The sequence below is a fragment of the Rhinolophus hipposideros genome (genome assembly GCF_964194185.1).
Source record: "Rhinolophus hipposideros genome assembly, chromosome: 21".
Taxonomy (NCBI): Eukaryota; Metazoa; Chordata; class Mammalia; order Chiroptera; family Rhinolophidae; genus Rhinolophus; species Rhinolophus hipposideros.
This window is the reverse complement of record NC_138067.1, coordinates 30267739-30287550: the sequence shown is the minus strand read 5'-3', so window position 1 is coordinate 30287550 and position 19812 is coordinate 30267739. Positions and strand designations below refer to the sequence as shown.

Sequence of the window (19812 nt, the reverse complement as noted above, 5' to 3'; positions counted from 1 at the left end):
TAAGGTTCTGTCCAGCAGAATATGAGCCGTCTTGCATACTTTATGAAAACAGAGGGTTGCCTCTGTAGCTGGAGAAAGTCCTCTTCTAGTTCAGTGAGTGAACCTAACACAAAGCGCCATCTCATGTAGCCCTGACCTGACTCTGCTGACCTGACCTGACCTGGCAGTAGCAGCTATTCAGGGAAATCGAAAAATGTGAGCTCATTCAGGGTCAGATTCCATTTGAGGGAAATATCATTTCTCAAAAGATTTATATAGACCTTCTCTCTCCCCATCTTGCCAGAAGGTTGAAGAGAGAGAGATGGCATAGCCATTTAGCAAAAGGGGAAGAAAGTTAAGTTCTGCAAACCACAGACCAGTACTTGACATTGGGCTTGAAAAATATTCAGGTTACTCGCAAAAAAATATTTGTACCCCTCAGAAGAGGAAGCACCGATGAAAAGACAAAGTCATGCTAGATTAACCTTATTTCTGTTGTGAAATAGGCATAGGCTTCTAAACCAAGGAAATACTGTAGAAGTCATGTATCTGGACCTGGAAGGTATGTATTGACCAGGATTCTTTCAGTTATAAGTGACAGATCTCAATTCATACTGGTTTTGTGAAAGGGAATATATTGGCTCCCGTAACTGAAAAGTTCTGGGATTGGCCCAGCAGGATCTAGGGGCTCAAATGATGTCATCGGAACATAGTCTCTTTCCCATCTGTCTGCTTCACTCTGAGCTGGCTTCATTCTTAGATTAGGTTCTTTCTAGAGTGGTCTCTAGCAGCAACAGGCTTATATCCTCTCAACTCAGCAGCCTCAGTGGAGAAAAGAATTCTCTCCGTCAGTATTTCCAGCAATGGAAATATTGCAGGACGTGGTCAAAGTGGACTGTCAATGCTCAGGTGCTTATCCCCTTGAACTAATCTCTGAGGCCAGGTTGTTGGGATAACTGGATTGACCACATCTGGACAGAGGTGAGGATCAGCCAGGGAAAGGTGGGTCCCCAAAGGAAACCGAGGTGCTCTTGTGTGGAGAAGGGGACGGATTCTGGGCAGGCAAAGGAAAGCAACAGCAATCCAACACAAAGTATTTGCTAAGATAGCTCATGGTATTGTATGAAGAACAGGAAGACAAAGAGGGAGAAATAGTAAATTTACTGGATGACTGAATTAATATTCAAAAATACTTTGAATAGAGAATGAGTCCAAAAAAACAATTATACAAGGTAGAGCTGGTGGTGTGATTTAGCAGCAGTTCTGCTGTCCACCATGCCTATTTCCCCCGCCCCCTTTGTAACATATCGCCACACACTTAGTGGCTTCAAACGACACCAATTTATTATCTTACAGTTCTGGAGGTCATGTCCTATAATTGAGGTGTCAGCAGGGCTCGTTCCTTCTGGAGGCCCTGGGGGAGAATCATTTCCTTGTCTTTTCCAGCTTCTAGAAGCCATCGGCATTCCTTGGCTCAAGGCCCCTGCTTCCTTCATCTTCAAATAGTTCGTTTCCTCTGGAATAGTTCCCAGCTTTTCTTTGTCCTTCATGACACTAATATGTATTAAGGACCATTGTTTTGTAGAATGTCTCTGTTTAGATTTTTCTGATTGCTCCCTTATGGTCAGGTAACACATTTTTGGCAGCAGTATTGTAAAATTGATGGGCATCCTCAGTGTATTGTATCAGGAGGCACAAACAGTTTGTTTCATTACTGCTGATCTATATTTGACCAATGGTTGAGAGGATGACATATTTCTCTATTATAAAGGGACCTTTTTCCCCTTTGTAAGTAATTAGCAATCTGTGAGGAAGGTACATTGAGACTATTTAAATATCTTATCATCCAATGAACTTTCACCCAGTGGTTGAACATCCATTAAAAATAATGCTGTGCTTTTTGCATAACGTGGTGTGTTCTAATTCAATTGCTCCAATGGCATTTACTACTTGACATTTCCCTGTATCTATTCTTGCCCTTCTCCAATACATTCTCCACAAAATAGATGGAATGACCTTTAAAAACCACAAATGTGATCAAATCTTCCAGTGGCTTCCCGCTTCCCCTCAGACTCTGCTGGAATCTGCTGGAATCCCTCATCTGTTTGTTAGGGCCTGGCATGACCCGGCCCCTTCCGAGCTCTCCAGCCTGGGCTCAAGCCACTTCGCTCTTGCCCTCCACACACAGACCCCTTACGAAATTCAAACAGTACAGGCCACTTTCTCCTGAAGGGCCTCCCCACCTCCCCCTTGGCCTGGAACCCTCTTCCTCCAGCCTCTGTATCCTTTGCTTAGCAAATACCCAAGTGTCCTTCACATATCACATCCTCAAGGGAGCTTTCCACGTGACTCCCAGACTAGACCAGATTCCTGGGTATACCCTCTTACCTCACAACGTCCTTTTCCTTTATAGGAACACGTCACACCAGTTTGTAATTCTGCACTGACTTATTTCATGAGCTTCTGAGCTAATCGACATAACAGACAGGAACTTTTGGTTTTGCTGCAGCACCGAGCTGGCACCAAGCACAGAGTCAGTCATTAAATGCTTATCGAACGAATCCATTTGAGACTAAGACAAGGATGGTGGGGAGGGAGGGACAAGAAAAGAACCAAGTTATTGGAGCCAGAGCACCAATGGGCAGGGGCTTGCTTCCAGGAGACTTGGTGGATCAAGTCCTGGCAGCAGGAACAGGGAATCACGTCACAGGCCAGCCCTTGGAGCTTGGGATAGAGCTGCCCTGGTGTAGAGCACGGCCTCCAGCTCCTTCGAGAGGGAGTGTGGTACACTGTAAAGAGAAGGATCTTCATCGTGGGAAGGAGGTCTGCAGGCTAGCTGTGCTTCGCTGGTTCCTTGGGGCACTCACTCAGTTCTGAGCCTCGGTTTCCTCAGCTATACAAAGCGGTCGCACAACTTCACCAGGATGTGACAATGAAGTGAGTCTGGGAGGCGGTATGATCGCAGCAAAGAGCGAGACGTCTGGGTCTGAAGCCTGGCTCTCCACTCCTGACCTTACGGGGCCTGTTTCTTCATCTACGGAAGGGGCCAACCACACATTGAGTGCCTACTTTTTGACAGGTACTGGGGAGATAATAGTGCACAAGACCAACAAAACTCTCTCCTTTCATGGGGCTCGCACTCCACTGAGGGATAAACAGTGGGATAACGAAGTGAAAGATACAGGAAGTTCACTGAGATGTGACAAGGAGCAAAGCTGGGAGGGGGAAGTGAAATGTTACAGGAATGGGAGGGAGGGAAAACATTTAGATGTGGGTCCAGGGAGAAAGATGCCTTCCAAGTCAAGTCCCAAAGGACATGAGAACGAGCTTGGGAAATCCAGAGTACCAAGCCCAGATCCTACACTCAGTAAGTGCTCCATACATGCCCACTAGCCATGCGCCCTCCCACCAGCAGGCTCTTCCGATAGCTGGAGGCACAGCTGCCCACTGAAAAGGAATTCAGGAACACTCCATACCACTTTGGGTTCTTTAGACTTCCTGGGCCTTGTCCAACACCATGGGCTGTTGGAAGCCTCTCGCTTTCCTAGTCTGGCTGTTGCATGCAACACCACAAACAGAGGAAACAATAAGGCACAACCCAAAACACTCTTCTGCAACAAACCCGAATTGCCTCTGTACAACCTTTGTCTCTCTCGCTCCCCCCTCGCCCCCAGGGTTTACTTGAAGTAGAGCATACAAATGTTAAGTGTACCTGGCTGGAGGAAGTTTTACCAAGTGAGCACGTGTACAGCTGGCACCCGGATCGATTACTAGATTCCCTAGATTCCCCCCTCGGTGGTAACCATTGCCCTGCCCTGTGTTTGTACACCCAAGATCCATTTTGCCTTTGAACTTCTTATGATGAAATCATACAGTACGTCCTCTTTCGTGTCTTGCTTCTTTTACTCAACATCATTTTGAAGTTGATCTGTATTGTTGTATGTACATTGTACTTCCCTTCTGTATAGTATTTGATGGCATGAATAGACCCCAATTTATGTATTCACTCTGTTGTTCATGGACTTTTAGGGTTGCTTCCAGTTTCGAGCCGTTACAGATATGCTGTGTGAACATTCTAGGACATGTCTTTTGGTGAACACAGGTACGGTGTACTCAGCTTCGGCAGATACTCCCCACAGTCGTCCAAGGCTGTATACAACGCCATGCCCACCAGCGGTGTACGGAGCTTCTCGTTATGCCAGTGCTTGTCAGCACTTGGGGTTTTTCATGTGAGCCATCCTGGTGGGCGTGTAAACAGTATTTCATTGTGGTTTTAAGTTGGCATTTCCCTGATGACTACTGAAAATGAGCATTTTTTTCATGTTTTGGACAGTCTCTTTTGTGAAGTACTTGTTCAAGTGCTCTGCCAATTGTTCTATTGGGTTGTCCCATTTACTTTTCATTACACTTTTTATAGATTTAAAAATGAATACGTGGTTAAAAAATAACAAGTTACACACCCGTTTGTTGTATTTTTTGGGGGGGATGTTCTATGGACATGTGTCCCCACTTTCCTTTTTTACACCAATACACACTCCGTTTTACACAACAGACTTAATATGCCTGGAAGACCATCCACACCCATAAAAATCTGCCTCCTTCTCTTTTTATAATTGCACAGCACAGTATTCCATTTCATCCTCACAGCACACTTTATTTACTATATGGATGGGCACATAGGGCGATGCCAGTTTCTTGCTTCTACAAACATGCTACTGTAAATACTTAAGTGCAAACATCTTTGTGCAAATGGGTGAGTCTATCTGTAGGATAAATTCCTAAGGAGGAAAGTGCTGGGTCAAAGGGTATGTATGCCAATTTTTGTGATTTGTATTGCTAGCTTGCTCTGCAAAGAGCTAAACGAATTTACTGTTGCACCACTTGGGTCGGCCTGGCCAACACAGAGTATCGAAAAACTTTTGTATTTGCCAATCTACTAGATGAAAAATGGGATCTCCATGTGCTTGAAATTTGTGTTCATTCCTTTTACTCTGAATGAGACTGAGCCTCTTTTCACATATTTGAACAGAGCCTCCACTTATAAAAGGGCTGTTTCCTGGAATGACGGGTTAGCTGGAAACTAGCTCCCGAGGGGTAAACAGAACTAACCCTGGAGATGGGATGTTGTTACCACCCTTGCAAAGGCCACCAATGTTAGGGGGTTTTCTGTTCCCAGGGTCTCAGTGAAATCAGGGAGAGGCAAAAACCTCTGTGGTGAGCCACAGTCTTCAAAACAGGAAGAAACCTTAGAAATCTAGCCTAATCTTATGTTTTAGAGATTAAAAAAGAAAAAGTTGAGGCTTGGAGAGGGGAAATGACTTGCAGAAGACCACATATCAATTCTGTTGAGAAAGAGACGAAAATCTTTGATAGGAGTGGAATTGTTTTTGTCAGCGGCTGCCATCCCTGTTAAATATTTTAATGAATGACTTTATTGTACTATTTCCTTAGCAAGGGTGTAATTATAAAGTTACAATAAACAAGCTATACACATTTAACAACATAGGCAATTAACAACATAGGCAACATAAACGAGTGTGGGGACTCAGGAAAATGATGGGGTGAGGCTCCCTCCCTCTTCATTTTTTGTGAAAGACTTTGGAATGGGTTAAAAAAGCTTATTGGGTGTCTTCAATGAACAACTAAGCATGGTGTGGCGTACCCTTTTTGGGTTATCTGGTTCCGTGATGGTTTTTCTTTTCTTTAAACTATTTAGAATCTATAGGCTATAGAGAATTGATAGCAATACAAGTGATTCTTCCCCACAGATAACAAATGAATCTTGCGTGGTACAAGTTCCACTGACTTCCGTCCGCCACAGTAGAAGCAGCCAGTTTTGCATCTATTAAGCACATTTATCTGAGCATTCCTGATTGTAAATATAAGGGCCTGCCGTTTGGATTCATCTCTCAACCGTTTGTATCATCTTACATCCTTCCTCATTAATTAGTGAGTTAAATCTTTTACATGTGTTTATTTTGTATAAAAGTCATAATTTAACCTTTTTTTCTAAAAAAAAATATATTCTTTTAACGTTGCTCGTAGCAAGTGCATCTCAAGTATAGAGCCACTTACAGCCTACGGAGAAGATGTGACCACTGATTGGAGGCCGACCTCGCTTCTCTCCCTGGTGGAAACAAAGGCACCAGGTGATGGGAGGCTCAGTGAGGGGTGGCTGAATGCAGAACACCATTTTGAATGGAGGCACAGGACACTGTGGGTGAAACAAGGGGCCACAGACCTAACCTGACAAGTTCAGGGAAGCCAAGACGGCGGCCCTACGAACTCAGAGACTGAACATAACCACATGGGATGGTCTGAACGTGAAAATTCCTAACTAAAAGCGAGTCGTGGCGGGAAGTCCCGTCTTAGGCCTGTGGCTTCCTTGACAAAGGTCAATCTTTACCTTAGGTGAGCCTGTCTAGTGTCCTTTTTTTCTTTTTTCTTTGAAGGAGGGTGCAGCTCAAAGTAGCCGATGTGGGGACTGAACCAGCAACGTGGGTGTTAGGAGCACCACGCTCCCACCAGCCGAGCCAACCGGCCACCCTCTAGCGTCTTTCTTGATCTGAGATAAGTTACTTTAGAAATGTCAGCATCATTGGGCACAACGTCCTCCCCGGGCAGGAGACCACACTACCCCCCCCCCCCCCGTTGTTATCCTTTTCCTTGCACACCAGCTCTAGGTGCTGTAAATGTTAATTATTGGCTGCCCCGCACCCACCCGCATAAAAGAAGTGTGTGTCTGTCTGTTTTGCCGTTTACCCCGTCTCAGCGACTTCCCCCTCCTTGGCTTTCTCCCGCCCCCGGCAGCCACTACAAAGGATTTCATGTGACCATCCTTCTGTTTCCTCCTGTGACTCTAACGAGTGGCATAAGCTGCAAAAGGACCGTTCTCTGGGGCATGTTCTCAATCCGTGGAGCATTTTTGCTTCCTGGCAGCTGTCATCGGTTTGGCTCAAATACACTCCTAAGAATTCTCTACAAGGTGGGACGTTCCTTACCCCGACAACATGCTAACAACGCCGTGAACGTTTGAAGGCTGAAACGTCGGTGGTTCCCGTAACGCCCCCCAGACTTCCAAAGGGTTATAGCGGGAGGACGCTTTCCGGGGGCAGTGAGAACGCGGCTTGCAGGCCGTGGGACGCTGACAGGTCCCTGGGCTGTAATCACTGCTTTCGTCCACCTTCCTTGCTGCTTGTCGTCAATTCGGCGCAGCCCTCCCCAGTTTCCCCATAAACGCGAACGGAGCACCTACTTCCCAGCCCTGCGGAAATCGTCCCAAACACCATAGGACACCCAAATAAATAATAAAAACATGTGTCTACCTTTAAAAAATAGATAGGACTTGTCATCTGGGAAAATAAAGTCGTCGGTGCCCCGGTCCCTCAGCGCGAGCCCAGGGGCTCAGGACCCCGGGAGTCAGGCCTCCGGACCCCGGTCCTGCATGTGCCGCCCTTTTCCCCCACGTGCTTCCGCCTCCGTCGTTTCCATGTCCCCATTTGCTGAGTTTTCACGCCTGCACACGGCACCGGCCACCCCGAAAGGTGACAGTTCCCCGAGCCGTCGCCGCAGGAGCCGTTCACCTGGGTAAGAAGGCTCCACGGGGGGTGACGGCCCCAGCGCGCGGCTTGGCCCTGGCGGCAGCCCGTAGCCCCCTCCTTTCCCTTCCGGATGTCCGTGTGGAGGGATCCCTTTACTTTAGCGAGCGGAGCTTGTACCTGGAAGCTGCCTTTTCTCAAGGACCTGTCAGTCCTCAAGAGCCGGTGTTCCAGAGGACTCCCGGCCACCACTTCCCCGTAAAGCGCCTCCCGCCCCTCTCGGCCGCTAGGAGGGGGCGGCGGGAACTGCGCAGGCGCGGCGCCGCTGACCTCGCGGGGTTAACTTCCGGGGGTCGCAGCGCTAACTTCCGGGGGTCGCCGCGCCTGCTCTCCGGGCGGCGCTCCGGGCTCTCGTGGGTGCTTTGCCGCCGCCTCCCTGCGATCGGCCCGGCGGGACCGACCCGAGCCGAGCCATGGGGCCTGCAACGGGCCGGCCGTGAGCGCGGCCGCACGATGCGTCCCTGGCTCGGCTGCTGCAGTCGCCGCCGCCGCCGCCACAGGTCAGGAGGAGCCGCAGCGCGGGGCGACCCCGCCCGGGCCTCGGGTGAGTGCGGCGGGCTGGGCCGGGCCGGGCCGCGCGGGGCCGGCTGGCTGCTCACCGCCGGGCCTCCCGGCCACTCCCAGGCCCCGGCCCCCGGCCCTTCACCCCGCCGCGTCTCTGCGACCTTGCCAGACGCCTCGGGGCCATGTCTGTGCGGGCACTTGACTTCCGCAGGGGTCTCCTCGTCTGTCGCGCCCTAGTGGATCCTTCTGGACGGGGCCCGCATGGCAGCCCCGGCTCCCTGCTTGACCTTGGGCTTGACAGCTCCCCGAGCCAGGGCTTGCTTCTCCGCTAGCGGCGTGGTTCTTCGGGCAGGAACACAGGGTGGCTCTCCACCGTTCTGTGAGCTACAGAGAGTGAATCATAGGCACACGGTGCGCTGGCCCTTCTCCCACGTCGTCCGTGGCTTCTTGAACGCCCGTGTGCTTCCCTTCCTGAAGTTTTGTGTTTTACTTTCCTCCTGCTCTCTGCGCATCTTTGTCCTTCTCTTCCCTTACCCCTGTCCCCGATCTTTGGAGGGGTTTTCCCGACAGGGGACCGTCAGGCCCGCCTCCAGGGCCATCACCGTCTGCGTCTGTGCTTCGTGCAGCCGCGGCGTCCTTGCTGCTGGAACGGAGTCTCTTTCTGCTGCTACATGGACACCACTCACTTGGGAGCCGCCAGTTTATTAGGGTAGTTACACTGGGGGGTAAGGACAACTGTTGATGCAGACGCCTGGCTTCTTTTGCTGCCCAGGTTGTGTACAGTGCTTTCCACACTGATGCTCCAGTGTCCCATGTGTAATGCGCTCAGGGTATGTATTTAATCCACATATATTCATGTATTTTACTCTCACTGCCTCCGATGGCCTAGAAATCGAGCTCGGTATGTCTCTCTTCCTTAAACTCTTCACCTCATAGACGATGAATTTCATTTCTTTGATACCGTCTCCCAACTTGGACTTCCCTCCAGTCACCTTTTAAAACGTCACCCTGTTAAAGCTGACGGGTTAGGAAGTTACAACTTGGTTGAAGTGAATGGCTCTTGGGATGTTTGAAAAATGGAATGGAGCACACGTGATAAATTGCATTCCTTGAACGTTGGCGCAATAGAAGGGTTCGATTTTATTGAAGTGGTTTGGATTATGTACTTTTGGAGTGAAGGCTGGTAGGTTCACGTCGACTTTTGAGTTGCGAGGCAGAGGAGAACAAGACCATCGGAAGAGATAATTTCCTAAAGAATTCGTAAAACAATTGGAACTCTTTCCGCAAATGTCTCATACCAAGGTAAAGTAGGTAAAAATGTATACGGAAGTGTTCTGTTCCCAGTGACTCAGAGCCTGCCTCAAATTACAGTGAGTGAATTGGAACTTTATAGCCATGCTAATGAATGCAGTATAAAAGCAGAAATCCTCTTCTAGAAAGGACAAGGGCAGTCACATGCCACTTAACAATAGGGATATGTTCTGAGAAGTGTGTCGTTAGGCGATGTCGCTGTTGACTGAATGTCATATAGTGTCCTTATATAAACCGAGATGGCCTACCCTACTACACAGCTAGGCTAGATGGTGTAGCCTATTGCTCCCAGGCTACAAACCTGTACAGCATGTGACTCTACAAAGTAACACAAGATTAAAGAAAGCACAAGAGAAACGGATGCAATCGAGATGGAGTAAACACGAGATGTCTGAGGCAGCTGCCAGGGTAACACAGCTTGCTGTTTTATAGCAAACTTGTTTTTATAAGTAGCAAGAACATCCTCTTAACAATAAAAAGTATAGTGTGGTAAATACATAAACCAGTAACATAGTCGTTTATTATCAAGTATTATGTACAGTACAAATTGTAGTGTGTGCTATAATTTATATGACCGGCAGCACAGGTTTGTTCACACCAGCCTTGCCACAAACACGAGTCATGCACATGACACGCACTATAATTCACTAGGCAATAGAACCTTTTCAGCTCTATTTGAATCTTATGAGACCGACGTATATGCAGTCCGTTGTTGACTGAATCATCGTTATGCAGCACGTGACTGTATTAGCACGGATAGAACGGCCCTCTCAGTGAGGCAATAGTAAAAGGAACTCGATGTAAGACCAGTCTCGATTCAGTCGAAAGTATGGATATACTTTTACATTTTTCAGAAATTGTCCCTGCAGGCTTAGACTCCTTGGTGATCTATGTAATATAGTCTGTTAATCGGAGGAAATGGGACTCGAAATAAGTTCACATACGAAGTTACTGTTTGGGATTGATGAATTGAGAAGTAGTTTTCCTGATGATTCCAGAACTTCCCGCTCCAGTCCATGCAGAACAGCTCTACGGGATCGCTTTCTTGAAGCTGGTTTTTGAGGATACGTTTCTTACAAGGAATGTTTTCATTATAAAAGCAATACATGCTTATTTTGTAAAAAGTTTAAATAGTAGAGCAGAGCATAAAGTGTAAACACTCATTCACACTCCCTCTTCTCCCCAAAACCAATGTCCAGGGTCACTGTTAATTAACAACTTGCCGTGTGACCCTTCAGCTGTAGCACCTGAGCGTTTAGGCCAACTGTGAAGTTAGTCAACCACAATTTTACAGAGAACAGTCGCCACAACACCACCTTCACTTGTGACACCAGCTACAAGTTTGAGGGTTTCCCAAACCACCTTATATTTGATTAGTAGTTAGAAGGACTCACAGAACTCACTGAAAGCTGTTGTACTCACAGTTATGGTTTATTACAGGTAAAGGACACAGACTAAAATCAGCCAAGGGAAGAGGTTCGAAGGACAGAGTCCAGGGAAGTATCAGAGATGGGGCTTCCGTTGTCCTTTCCCCGTGGAGTCAGAACATATTACTTTCCCAGCGTTCCTATGAGACAGTATGCATGGGGTGTTGCCAGCCAGGGAAGCTCCTCTGAGCCTTGGTGTTCAGTCTTTATTGGGGTTCCATCACATAGGTGTGACTGATTAATTGCTCACATGGTTGATCGCGGTTTCCCGGTCACTTCTTAGTGTGTGACCCAAACGCCCACCTTAAATCCAACCGTTAGTCTCTCTGGTATGGCCAGGCCCCACCATAAATCACTGTCAGCCAAGGACAAAGGCCGGACCTCCTTTTGGGCAAGGTTGAATACTGCGCAGCATCCTTCCTTTTCTCATGGTCCCGTCCTTAAAATGACACTTCTCTCTTGCTTTACCATTGACACATGACTCACCCGTCTAGATCATGGAGGAGACAGAGGCCACTGGGAGAGTTCTTTCAACTTTGACTCCTTTCTAGGTAAAATATCTCGGAATATCCATCCGTCTTTTTCTTCCCCTTGTCTCTGAGGAAGAGAGAATCCCTCTTGCCCAATGCTAACTTGTACCTGTCCTTTGGTCTTCCTGTTGTGGGACACGCATTTAGTCATTTACTCTCACTTGCCCCTTTGATTTTCTTCCCTTTTACTGACTCTTTGTCTCTTCCTACAGCCATGTTCTTGTCTTGCTCATCTTAGCCTTGCTTATACTTCATTCTAGCCTCGAAAAACTTGGAATAAACTCGCATTGCGTCTCATAAAATCCAGACTCCTTACCGGGCCAAGGTAATGCCTTGTCCTGATACAGCATCTCATAGTTTTCAAACACTTATGTTATCTGACAGTGCCTGGTACGTGGTGGGTGCTTGGTAAATGTTAGATTAATGAATAATTTGCCCAGGCAGAGAGAGCGAGTCTTCTCATTGGAGGGAACAGCAGGAGCAAAAGCACAGAGGATGAAAGGGCATGGCAAGGGGAGCCAGAATGAGCGCTGTGTGGAAAAGAGTGGTGGAAACAGCCCGGAGAGGTCAGCAGAGCTGACTCAATGGCGCCTGGAAGGCCGTGGTCCCAAGGTTTGGGACCAGATCGAGTTTGTGACCCACGCTGTGATTTTGATGGTAAATCCTGCAGCCACATAGAGGGTGTTTGGAACCTGGCGACCCTCTGAGGTTAGGATTCTGCAAGGTTCAGGCCAGAGGTGAGGGTGTCTATGTGTGGGTTGTGGGAAAGGTGAGAAGGGAAGAATCAGAGCTGTCAGTGGGAAGTGTCTGTCCTCAGCTTGTAGGAATGAGGGAGGAGGAGGCGTTGTGTGCCTAGAGGTTAAAAGGTGCCTAATAAATATGGGTGGTGTGAGGAGTGTTGTCAACCAATGGAAGGAGAGGCCAGTTCTCTTAAGCTGGTGGTTTGGTGCCTTCTGGGAAATGGTGCAGCTCACCTGCTGCACCCAGTAAGCAGGGGGCACTCAGAATAGAGAAGGTTCCAGTTTCTCTTGGGACAGTCTTACAGTCTCATTTCTTTGTTGAAATGTTTTGAATTCTTAAAGTTCCACGTTTCCCGAATGCAGTGTATTCATTACAGAATGCATTTTCTAAAACCAAGTGCTGTGGGAGATAATTGAATGGAAGAACATGGGCTTTGGAGTCAAAACAGTCCTGACTCCACCCTTTACTGGCTGTGAACTTGGGCCAGTTACTTCAGCTCTAAGGCCCAGTTTCCTTATCCCCAAAATGAGCTAATAATAGTGCCTAGCTTTTAGGGTGGTGGCAGGAGTAACTGTGATAATGAATAGAAAACTCCTGACACACAGTAGATATGGTTAATTGGACTTGCCTTTTTTTACACTGTCATTAACTTGCAGCTCAGAGCTAAATCTATTGGCATGTCAAGTGTTCATGGTGTTTCGGATTTGGGTGAGTCCAATGTTATAAAAATTCACTACATATTAAACAAGGAAGCCCTATTTAGGAAAATGTGGAAAGAGGTTGGGATTCATCAATCTTCAGGTTCAGCTATTCCCTAAGACAGGACGGTTAAAGAGGTTTGGAACTCTGGGGCTCTTTTTTTTCTCTTCTAGATTTGGGATTCTTGAAGGTTTACTAACCATGTTTGTCTGTTTAAAAATCACAGCTCCATTTGACATTCAGAGTCAGGCTGTGGCTCTACTACAGGGATAAAAATGAAACCTTTGGTGTGTGTGTGAGCACACCTTAGGTGCTCCAGGTGACACACCTGAAATTGAGACTTTCCCATGAAAAGCCCTGCGAGTGTGGGTTTCTCTCCTCCTCCCCTTCTTCCTCTCTTCCCTTCTCCCTCTCTCCCCTTAACCCTTCCACATTTCTCCCCTACTCTTTTTCTCCAAGGCTCCCCGACCTTGTGATCCCACCCTCCTGCCAGTCCTCCCACTTTGATCCTCTTTCATATTCCTTTCATGTTGCTGTGGGCTTAATGTCTGCTTTTTCTGGTCTTCCCCAAGCACGCTTCCTGATGCTCTCACTCATTCACTCAACAAATATTTGCGGAGCATGTAGTGTGCCAGGGGCGTGCTGGGGATATTATAAGGAACATTCTGTTGAGCTGATGACAAAGGAACAAGACAGCCAGCAAGGGGAGGATGGTGAGACGTGAGGTCAGCAGGCTTCAAGATGGGTAAGATTTTATAGGCCACGGGGAAGCCTTTGGTTTGTATTCTAAATGCAGAGGCAGTCATCGGATCGTTTTAAGTGAGGGACTGACTCCGTACTCTGGGTGCTGCATGGGGAATGGAGGGCAGGGTGAGTGTAGAAACAGCACTGGTTAGGTGGTCTGAGTCCTGCCCAGGTGAGGGCTCACGTGCCTTGATCTGGCTGGGTGAGGAGGTAGAGGAGAGCGTCCGATTTGGGTCGGCTTTGGAGGTAGAGCCCACAGAACTTGCTGATGGGTTAGATGTGCAAGTGGGGGAAAGAGTTAGATGAAGGATGAGTCCTGGAAGGATGATCAAACTCATCATGAAGGGTGAGTTTTGACCTTGGCAACTAAGTGGTGGTGCTGTTTGTCGAGATGGGAAGAGTGGGGTCGTAACAGTTTGGTGGGGGGGTGGGTAGTGTTTCAGCTTTGACCTTCCTACAGTGGAGTTTTGGAGAAGCCAGTTGGATATATTCAATGATACATTATTAGCTTGGGAGTTTCCCAGATGCACTTTTTTTTTTTTTTTTTTAACGGGCACACAGCTCACAGAGGTTCATACAGCAATCGAACCGGCAACCTTGGGTGCTATTAGCACCACACTCTAACCAACTGAGCTAACCGGCCACCCCCCAGATGTACATATTTTAAACTACATGGGACTGAGATCCTATGAGACCATTTAGAGAGCATCTAGATAAAGGGGAAAACCCAGGACTGAGCCTGGGCACTCCCAACATTTAGGTATCTATGGAGGAGAAAGACCTAGTAAGAGACTGAAGTATGGCTGGTGAGAAAAGAGAGAAACTCAGTGTTGGCTCCACCCCATCCCCCACTCATGAGACTGACTTTCCTCTTCTGGTCCCATGGCTTCTTGGTGTGTTTCCATCATTTTGATCTGCAGTGTCCGAGTGCTATTTTTGAGTGACTAAGTATTTTAGTGTAAAAGATCTTTGTAGAAAGGTTAAATAAGTTTACTGTTCACATTAAGGATAATGTGCCAGCATATTATTGAAACTTGGCTTTAGTTCGCTTAATATTCTGTTGGGTTTTTTTTTCCTTAAAGGTTATATTGTGTTCTTCAGAGTCAGTAATTTGAGAAGAAAATAGTGGTTTCATATGGCATCCATTATTGGTCGGTTTTGAAAGCACAAACTAAATCTTTCATGATTGTAAACTGGTGGAAAGAACATTTAAGAACATAATTGCAGTAAATACACTGTAGTAGATTGTCTGAATGCTCCGTTCATTTACCAAGGTCAGTGAGAATTCTGGCTCTCTTTGGTGATAACCTACCCTGACTCAGGCCCCATCCGGGTCACTTATCATTCAGGTAGTCGGTACAGCTGAGACATTAGTGCTTGACATTCTCCCTTCACTCCCCTCCTGTGTAGCAACCTGTTTGCATGAGATCTGAGCCTTCGGCTGAATGGTACCTCCTCCGAATTCTGAAAAATCCCCCTGCTGACCTTGCCTCAGGCCACCTGGCTACCTTGTCACTTCCTCCAAACCTGATTCTCAGTCTCACCTTGATGTTTCCACCTCCAGTTCCTTGATGTTTCCTCTTCCTGGCTTATCAGGCCTCCCCCCTTCATCTTAACATTGGTTAATCATTTCAACTCAAGTCTTGCCTTTGACACCCTGGTGTTCTATCATCACCTTTTCTAATGTCCACCCCAGTCAGCATCTGGGCCGGACTTGGCATAAAAGGGCTGGCTGTTCCCATGGCTTTATTAGGAACCGAAGGTTATCAGCACTGTCTGCACCCACAGTGTTGGGTTTCAGTCCTTTCTTGGCTGCCCGCTCCCTGCCCCGGCGTCTTTTTTCTAGTCTTAGGAGCTATTAAGCTTTCCTCCACTTTATCACCCACAGCCCACCTCCGTACTCTTCCCTCAGAAAACAGTATTAGGGAGTGTGAACCTCTTTAGCTCCAGTGCTTCTTCTCTGTAGCCACTGCCCCCCCGCCACCTCCCCTTCCTCCAGTCCAGGGAAGAAGGGTCATCCTCTCTGTTAGCCGTCATTCCCCTGAGTCTGGAAACTTGGATCCTCATTCTTTAAAAACAGAAAAAAAGTGAGCCTATATTGCTTTTGCAGGAAAAGTTCACATAAGTACAAAATTAGAAATAAAAAAGAAATGAGAGCAAGCATGGCAGGACCTCTTAGTTTATGTTCTCTTAGCCCGATAGCCTAATTGGCTTACCTAGGCTTACTTATATTCTTCATGCTCTTTACATTCAGTCACTTTTGGGGCTGTCCTAGGCTTTTTAAAATTATTTTTCTAAAACTTTAAAAAAATTTATTTAAATGTTTTTTTCCAGAACCCATCATCTCCAAGTCAAGTCGTTGTTTCAATCTAGCTGTGGAGGGCGCAGCTCATAGTGGCCCATGTGGGGATCGAACCAGCAACCTTGTTGTTAAGAGCACTGAGCTCTAACCCACTGAGCTAACCGGCCCCCACCCCCAGGCCTTTTTTTTAAAGTGTGGCATGGTCAGGTCAAGATGCAACATGGTGGGATTCTCGTAGAGTCCCAGGGACTAACTGTGACTTTGGGTGGGTCCTTAAACCCTGTGGGTCCAAAGTGGTTCAGCTGTAAAATGGGGAGACCAAGTACTTCTTTAAGATTGTTATCTCAATTTAAGTGAAATGATACATGAGAGGGGAAAATTAAAAAATGTTTTTCCTCTACTTTTCCTTTAGGCTGCATATGTCCTTCCTTTAATTGCATTTTTTTTTAATTGCTTCTTTAATTTTCTCACCATCGAGTCTCCAAGCTTTTGGCAATTTACTGAAATTGAGTCTGCCTCGCCTCTCCTGGCTCCCCGTGTGGTGTGCTGACTGCTCCCGTCTTCCTTCCTGCCCTTAACTCCCTCCTGACTTCCATTCCGGCTCTTCTTACCTCTTTCTCCCCTTTCACACCTGTGCTCCCCAGGGTTCCAGCCTCACACGCTGGCCTTCTGGGTGATCACATCCGTTCCCACTTCATCGGTTTCCTGTGCTGGGGTCTCTTTCTGTAGGTCTAGGGAGGGGGCTGGAGGAGGTCAAAGACTAATTGTCTGCCAGTCTATTCTGTAGGTGCCTCAGAGTCCCTGAGCCCCAGTCTGGGTGCTTTCTCCCCAAGTCTGCAGCTCCCACGTTCCATGAGTCAGCCGGGGCAGTCATGCCCGAGGCCCTTTTACTCTCCTGTACTCTTTCCCGTCTATTCCATCTTATTGGTCACTGCTATGCCTTTTCTTGCTGTGACAGTCTCTCAGGCAGCCCCCTTCAGGCCCCTGCTCCCCTCTGGCCTTGGCCTGAATCACTTCTGCTCTGGGTCACCGCAGCAGCCTTCTGGTTGCCTGTCTTCCTTCTTTCATCCTACTCTCACTTTGTTGTCAGTTATCTTTTTAAAAGCATCTGTCCGTTTACTTAAGTTCTGGTGCTTCCCATTGCAGCAGAATCCAGACTCCTTAGCTTTGCATTCAGAGTGCTTTGGATCCCAATCTATCTTTGGGTTCCATTTCCCCTCTCTTTCCCCCACCCAACTTTGCCCTGCGTGGGGGGCCCTTAGGTGCATGGTATTCCCCTCCCTGGGTATGTACTTTCTCACACTGTTCTCTCCTTCCACATCTTGGTCATCAGGGCCCACCGTGCTGTCTTCTTTACTGAAGCTCTGTCATCTCTCTCATCACGCCCTGCTTCTAATTTGGGGATAACACTTAGCGCATTATTTACAAGGCTGATTTCCACCTCTGCTGCTCTGTGAGCCCCTGTGGGCACAGCTCCTGTCTGTGGTTGCTGTAGAGGAGGGTGCCTGGAGGGCCCCAGGTTTGAATTAAATGGATCTCTCATGGCTGGTGTTTGCTGCATATGCTGCTTCTGTGCCTGAAGCAGAGGCTTGCTTGTTTCTGTGTTACAGGTCTTCAGTGGGTGTATGAATAGTAAAACAATGAGTTTGAACAGCACTTGAATATAAACACGAATCCCAGACTCTAGGGTAGACTTCCTTTTTTGTTGGCATAGTGAAATAATTGTATCTTGATTTTTTTTTTTTGTAGTAACTGATCACCAAAGAATACAGGTATCTTTTGTTTACTTACTTGTTTTCAGTTTGTTTATGAGAAATACATTTTCTGTTTATAAGTGAAGGAAAAAGGTGAGGGGAAGAGATTAAGAAAAAAACTTAACCAAAGATACAGTTAAACGTAAATCTAAGGCAGGGTCTTGACTCCTGAATGCAGTTCCTCTAGGAAGAAAGCTGTTTGGGCAACCCACCCTTTCACACCTGCCACATGGACCTGCGCTGGTTGTTTTTCCTCTTTATTATTATTAATTTTCTTAGGCATAATTGATATACAATAACATGAACACTTAAGTGTGTAGTTCATTGTTTTGGACTTTTTCTTAACAGCTCATTGAATTTTGTTTTAACAAATGCATATGCCCGTGTAGCCTACTTCCCTATCCAGATACAGGGCATTTCCATCAACTCAGAAAGTTACCCTGGAGTCTTCTCACTCATTCCCCCCTGTGCTCAAACCCCTGTCCTGTCTCTTTCGCAATAAAGTAGTGTTGCCTGGTTTACTGTGCCATGTAGATGGACACACACTGTACATCTCCTACGTCTGGTTTCCTTCTCTTTGCAGTTACCCATGTTGTTGCATGTAGCAGTAATTATTTTGTGCTAAGAAGGATACCATGGTATGAATATACCATAGTTTGTTTGTGTATCTCCTGGGGATGGGTATTTGGGTTGTTTCTGGAATATCATGAATAAAGCTGCTGTGACCAGTTTTGTACATGTGTTGTGCTCATATTCATTTTTTCTTGTGTAAATACCTAGAAGTGGAACTGCATAGGATAGGTGTGTGTTTAACTTCGAGAAAGTGCCAGACCGCTTTCCGAAGTCGTTCCTGTGTTGGTTACTTTTTTAAATTTATAAAAGTAGTGGGAATTTGGTCTCATTGTAGAGAGTCTGCTGTGAACCCAGTGCCTGTTATTGGCAGTCTTGTATTTTGCAAAGCCAGTTTTATTCTAAAGCATTGGTAACATAAGCTCATTTTGAAAATACTCAAAATGAATGTGAATAGAACATTGAAAATATTAAGGCATAATTAGGCATTATTAGTTCAAAATATTATTTGGCATTTAAAGTTGTTGGCTATTGCATAGCTATTTGAATAAAGTTACTATCTTTAAGTACCATGTTTAGAAAGTCACCACCGTTTGTTTAAACAACTTGGCATTCCACATTTGTTATTATCAAGTTCAGAAGGGCCTCAGAGCTGGAAATACTAGGTTGGTGTGAAAGTCATTGTGGTGTTTGCAATTATTTTTAACCTTTTCAACCGCACTTACTTTTGCACCAACCTCATACGTTAGGGTTGTGTGTGGGGGGGGCGGGAGGCTGTCCAGCTGAGTGCGGAGGGAGAACCAGTCCTGCGGAGACTTGCAGTGGATGGTGTGGGCAGGGGAGGCTGACAGCAGAGCCTGGCGCAGGGTGGACGTGCGGCAGACAGGAAACAGGAAACACCGGGAAGCTTCTGGGTTACTGGGAGGAGCACTAGAATCTGTTTGGTGGCAGAGGCTGGGGAACCATGCCCTCCCCTATCTCTTCACCCTCTTTCATGCCAGCCTTCTGGTGTTCAAGGTAGGGGTCCTGGTTTCAGAAACAGACACTATATTTTAATTGGATTGTTTCTAATTAAACATGGGCAGAGGACCGGAACAGACACTTCTCCCAAGAAGACATACAAACAGCCAACAGACATAATGAAAAGACGCTCAACTTCACTTGCTCTAAGAAAAATGCAAATCAAAACCACAATGAGATACCACCTCACACCTGTTAGAATGGCTACCATGAATAAGACAAATAACAAGTGTTGGGGAGGCCGTGGGGAAAAAGGAACCCTCCTACACTGCTGGTGGGAATATAAATGAGTACAGCCGCGATGGGAAACAGTATGGAGGTTCCTCAAAAAGTTAAGAATAGAATTACCATATCAACCCACAATCCCTCTTCTGGGAAAAAATTGGAAACACTTGTTTGTAAAGATATAGGTATCCCTCTGTTCATTGCAGCATTGTTCGCAATAGTCAAGACATGGAAACAACCTGAGTGTCCTTCCACAGATAATTGGATAAAGAAGATGTGCACATAGGTAATGGAATGTTACTCAGCCATAAAAAAAGATGAAATGGCCATTTGCAACAACATGGATGGATCTTGAGGAAAATCATGTTCTAAAGTGAAATAAGTCAGACAGAAAAGGATGAGAACCAT

At 46.7% G+C, this 19812-nt stretch overlaps 1 protein-coding gene across 2 annotated transcripts in view; it reads left to right on the top strand.

The window, feature by feature from the left end:
• Window positions 1-7838: 7838 nt before the first annotated feature.
• The window catches only part of ZDHHC7 (zDHHC palmitoyltransferase 7), a 28785-nt gene continuing 16811 nt past the window's right edge, over window positions 7839-19812 (top strand). Inside the window, exon 1 of one of the 2 annotated variants that reach the window (XM_081030830.1) lies at window positions 7839-8121. The gene's annotated coding sequence lies outside the window, so the exon portion shown is untranslated. The remainder of the gene's footprint in view (window positions 8122-19812) is intronic. The other variant, XM_081030831.1, reaches the window with a different exon arrangement.